Genomic DNA, 6,000 nt, shown 5'->3' on the forward strand with positions numbered 1-6,000 from the left:
CAGTTATGGTGACCCACAAGTGAAGTGAGTGAGAGCAGGGGATATACCAGGTACTTATGAAACCATCAGATCTCGTGAGAACTCACTAACTATCTCAAGAACAGCATGAGGAAAACCCGTCACCATAATACAGTCAAATCCCCTCAGGTTTCACCCTTAACAGCAGGGGGTCATAATACAAAATGAGGTTTGGGTGGGGACACACAGCTAAACCACATCAATGCCAGAGGATGATATCTACATTTAATTTCAACCTCGTTTTGCAGCAGAATGAAACTGAAGCCCAGTGGAGAAGTGAGTTTCTCAAGATCACACTGCTAGACCCCGGGCCTACTTGAATTGTGGCCCATGCTACCTCCAACCTATTATCCTAATGCTTCCATCTCTAAGTGTGCGCATTATTTACAGGTGAAACCACACCACTATTTTTACATTTTATCTTATATACACCTGATACATTCCCTAGGAAGTAGATAACATTATCCCCACTGTGCACGCTAGGAGGCCGGGGAAGCCTCAAATACACAGTGACTTTTATCGAGTCCCAGAGATGGTAAGAAAAACAAGGTTACGTTCCAGCTGTCTCTTATATCCTGGAACCCAGGCTGCATTTAGGTCTTTCCAGGGAATTAAGGGGAAGTTGTGTTTGCATAATTGTGTACAAATAAAGAGTTGACATCGAAGAGGAGACTGAGCAATTAGTAGCATAGTGGGGCCTTTGGGTAGGTCCTATAGAAAGAAAGGGCCCAGTGGATGGAACCTTGAAGAGTTTAACACACTTTCCTGGTGACAGAACCCCACAGCAGTTAAGAAACCAGGAACACACATTCTTGACACAGCTCTGTATCCACCTCTGTTGATGAGAGATGCTCAAGAGATTGAGATGTCCTTTCATTGTGCCCTGACATTTCTGAGTTCTAGCCTTACAAAGGCTCAATGTAAAAGTCTTATCTGATAACACAGATATCAACTCAGCCCTCATCCCTGATACCCCTGGCCATTGGCGAGGTGCACCTACAGATAAAACAGGGCAGCCCAGGACAGGTCCATTCAGGCCAGGCCTCTCTCGTCATCTCATCTGGACAGCCCCATGCCACTTCTTAGTACCATGAGTTGCAGGATGGAGAAAAGGGAGGGCACTCTTCTTGGGCAGAAGCAGATTGTCAGGAGTTGGAACTCTTGTGTGTCTGTTATGTTCATATTCAGGCAATAGCTGGCAGGATAAAAAGAAGAGAATTGGGGACTGAGTCTCTGTACTCAAATGTGAATAGCAAGACTCTAACCTGTTCTTTGGTTTCCTTCCTTGCTGGAGATTTATTTGTTTATTTATACTTTAAGTTCTGGGATACATGTGCAGAGTGTGCAGGTTTGTTACATAGGTTTACATTGCCATGGTTGTTTGCTGCACCTATCAAACTGTCAGCTAGGTTTTAAGCCCCACATATATTAGGTACTTGTCCTAATGCTCCCCTTCACCTTGCCTTCCACCCCCCTGACAGGCCCCGATGTGTGATGTTCCCCTCCCTGTGTCCACGTGTTTTCATTGTTCAACTTTCACTTATGAGTGAGAACATATGGTGTTTGGTTTTCTGTTCCTATGTTAGTGTGCTGAGAATGATGGCTTCCAGCTTCTTCCATATCCCTGCAATCTGAGGTCTCTATTCTGTTCCATCGGTCTATATATCTGTTTTGGTACCAGTATGACGTCCTCGATTCCTATTTGCATACCCTTTATTTATTTCTCTTCCCTGAATACCCTGGCCAGAACTTCCAATACTATGTTGAATAGCAGTGCTGAGAGAGGGCATCCTTGTCTTGTGCTGGTTTTTAAAGGGAAAGCTTCCAGCATTTCCCTAGTAAGTATGATATTGGCTAGGGGTTTGTCATAAACAGCTCTCATTATTTTGAGATTTGTTGCATCAATACGTAGTTTATTTAGAGGTTTTAACATAAAGGGATATTAAATTTTATCAAAGGCCTTTTCTGCATCTGTTGAGACAATCCTGTGGCTTCCGTCATTGGTTCTGTTTATGTGATGGATTACATTTATTGATTTGCATAGGTTGAACTAGCCTTGAATCCCAGGGATGAAGCCGACATGATCCTGGTGGATAACATTTTCGATGTGCTGCTGGATTCGGTTTGCCAGTATTTTATTGAGGATTTTTACATAGATTTTCATCAGGGATATTGGCCTGAAAATTTTGTTTTGGTTATGTCTTTGCCAGGTTTTAGTATCAGAATGATGCTGACCTCATAAAATGAATTAGGGAGGAGTCCCTCCTTTGCAATTGCTTGGAATAGTTTAAGAAGGAATGGTACCAGCTGCTATTTACACTTCTGCTAGAATTCGGCTGTGAATCCATCTGGTTCAGAGTGTTTTTTTATTGGTACGCTATTAATTACTGCCTCAATTTCAGAACTTGTCTTTGGTCTATTCAGGGATTCAACTTCTTCCTGGTTTAGTCTTGGGAAAGTGTATGTGTCCAGAAATTTATCCACTTCTTCTATATTTTCTAGTTTATTTGTGTAGAGGTGTTTATAGTAGTCTCTCATGGTAGTTTTTATTTCTGTGGAATCAGTGGTGATATCCCATTTATCATTTTTTAATGTGTCTATTTGATTCTTGTCTCTTTTCTTCTTTATTAGTCTAGCTAGTGGTCCATCTATTTTGTTAATCTTTTCAAAAATCCAGCTTCTGGAGTCATTGATTTTGAACAGTTTTTCGTGTCTCTATCTCCTTCAGTTCTGCTCTGACATTAGTTGCTTCTTTTCTTCAGCTAGTTTTTGAGTTTGTTCCCTCTTGATTCTCTAGTTACTTTAATTGTGATGTTAGGGTGTTGATTTTAGATCATTCCAGCTTTCTGTTGTGGGCATTTAGTGCTAGCATATCCCCTCTTAAAACTCCTTTAGCTGTGTCCCAGAGATTCTGGTATATTATCCCTTTGTTCTCATTGGTTTCATAAAACTTAAATTCTACCTTAATTTTGTCATTTACTCAGCAGTCATTCAGGAGCAGGTTGTTCAATTTCTTAGTATTTATGTGGTTTTGAGTGAGTTTCTTAATCCTGAGTTCTGATTTTACTGCACTGTGGTCTGAGAGACAGTTTGTTATGATTTCGATTCTTCTGCATTTGTTAAGGAGTGTTTTACTTCCAATTATGTGGTCAATTTTAGAATATCTGCAATGTGGCACGGAGAAGAATGTATATTCTGTTTCTCTGGGGTGGAGAGTTCTGCAGTTGTCTATTAGGTCCGCTTGGTCCAGAGCTGATTTCAAATCCTGAATATCCTTGTTAATTTTCTGTCTCACTGATCTGTCTAATATTGGCAGTGTGGGGTTAAAGCCTCCTAGTATTACTGTGTGGGGGTCTAAGTCTCTTTATAGGTTTCCAAGAACTTGATTTATGAATCTCCATGCTCCTCTATTGGGTAGGTATATATTTAGGATAGTTAGCTCTTCTTGTTGCATTGATCACTTTACCTTTATGTAATGCCCTTCTTTGTCTTTTTTCATCTTGGTTTAAAGTCTGTTTTATAAGAAACTAGGATTGAAACCTTGCTTTTTTTTTTTTTTTTTGCTTTTTTTGCTGTCCATTTGCCATTTCTCCTTCCCTTTATTTTGAGCCTGTGTATGTCTTTGCATGTGAGATGGTTCTCCTGAATACAGCACACCAAAAGTTCTGGACTGTTTAACCAATTTGCCAGTCTGTGTCTCTTAATTGAGGTAATTAGCCCATTTACATTTACGGTTAATATTGTTATGTGTGAATTTGATCCTGTCATCATGATGCTAGCTGGTTATTTTGCACATTCGTTGATGCAGTTTTTTCGTAGTATCCATTGGTCTTTATATTTTGTTGTGTTTTTGCAGTGGTGTACCAGATTTTCCTTTCCATATTTAGTGCTTCCTTCAGCAGCTTTTGTAAGGCATGCCTGGTGGTGACATAATCCCTCAGCATTTGCTTGTCTGTGAAGGATTTTATTTCCCCTTTGCTTTTGAAGATTAGTTTGGCTGGATATGAAATTCTGGGTTGAAAATTCTTTTATTTAAGAATGTTGAATATTGGCCCCCACTCTCTTCTGGCTTGTAGGGTTTCTGCAGAGAGATCTGCTGTTAGTCTGATGGGCCTCCATTTGTAGGTAACCTGACCTCTCTCTCTGTCTGTCCTTAACATTATTTCCTTCATTTCAACCTTGGAGAGTCTGGCCATTTTATCTCTTGGAGTTGCTCTCTCGAGGAGTATCTTAGTGATGTTCTCTGTATTTCCTGAATTTGAAAGTTGGCCTGTCTTGCGAGGTTGATGAAGTTCTCCTGGATAATATCCTGAAGTTTGTTTTGTAGCTTGGTTCCATTCTCCCCATCACTTTGAGGTATACCAATCAATAGTAGGTTTGGCCTTTTCACATATTCCCATATATCTTAAAGGCTTTATTTAGTTCCATCAGGCCATTTATGTTTCTCTCTCAGCTGGTTATTCTAGTTAGCAGTTCCTGTAACCTTTTATCAAGATTCTTAGCTTGTTTGCATTGGGTTAGAACATGCTTCTTTAGCTCAGAGGAGTTCGTTACTACCCACCTTCCGAAGAATACTTCTGTCAATTCTTCAATCTCATTCTCCATCCAGTTTTTTGCCATTGCTGGAGAGGTGCTGTGATCATTTGGAGAAGCAGAGGCATTCTGGTTTCCGGAATTTTTGGCATTTTTGGGCTCTTTTTTCCTCATCTTCATGGATTTATCTACCTTCAATCTTTGAGGCTGATGAACTTTGGATGGGATTTTTTTTGGGGGGGGGGTCCTTTCTGTTGATGTTGATGTTGTTGCTTTCTGTTTGTTAGTTTTTCTTCTAACAGTAAGGTTCTTCTGCAGGTCCAGTTCAGTTTGCTGGAGTTCCAATCCAGACCCTGTTCTCCTGGGTATCACCAGTGAAGGCTGCAGAACAGCAAAGATTGCTGCCTTCTCCTTCCTCTGGAAGCTTCATCCCAGGAGGAAGCCCGCCCAATGCCAGCTGGAGCTCTTTTGTGAGGTGTCTGTCAACCCCTGTTAGGAGGTTTCTCCCAGTCAGGAGTCACGGGGAACTCACTTGAGAAGACAGTCTGTCTCTTAGCAGAGCTGGTGCACTGTGCTGGCAGAATCCCTCTAGTCAAGATCAGCTGCTCTCTTCAGAGTCGACAGGTAGGAATGATGAAATCCACTGAAGCCGCACCCACAGGCGCCCTGGAGGTTTTGTGTGTAAGTCTCTGACTAGGGCTGTTACCTTTCCTTCAAATATGCCCTGCCCAGTGAGGAGGAGTCTAAAGAAGCAGTCTGCCACAGCCACTTAGCTGCACCCAACCCAGACCTCCCAGCCTCGTTGGCACTGTCAGGGGAAAACTGTACTAAAGCCTCAGTAATGGTGGACTCCACTCCCCCACACCGAGCTCAATTGTCCCAGGTCAACTTCAGACTGCCGTGCTGGCAGCGAGAATTTCAGAATGAGGAACGCATTAGCTGTTTGTGATTTTCATGTCTGTTGCAGGGATTTGACCCATTGCTAGTGCTGGATTTGGAGTCTTAAAAAACAGATTTATCTTACTGAATTCACTTGAACTGTTTAGTTAAATTGCAGCAGGAGAAAATGTCTCTTTGCAGATCTATTTTTATGTCACTTGCTTTTAGAGACGAGATTGTCTCTGGCACAATAATTCAACTTAATCTATGTCAAAAACATAAATAGCCTGGAAATACTAAAAAAAAAATTATGAATAGTGGAATGCATTCTATGTGTTTTCAAATTTCTTCTATGATATAAAATAAATAACATAATGTTTTGTCTTGAATTTGAACCTCAGCCCTCAGCCATTTTCCCAAACTATTTTTTTTTTTTTTTGAAACAGAGTCTTGCTCTGTTGCCCAGGATGGAGTGCAGTGGTGTGATCTTGGCTCACTGCAAGCCCCACGTTCCGTGTTCACGTCATTCTCCTGCCTCAGCCTCCGGAGTAGCTGGGACTACAGGCACCT

The sequence above is a fragment of the Pongo pygmaeus genome, chromosome 14, assembly GCF_028885625.2.
Source record: "Pongo pygmaeus isolate AG05252 chromosome 14, NHGRI_mPonPyg2-v2.0_pri, whole genome shotgun sequence".
Taxonomy (NCBI): Eukaryota; Metazoa; Chordata; class Mammalia; order Primates; family Hominidae; genus Pongo; species Pongo pygmaeus.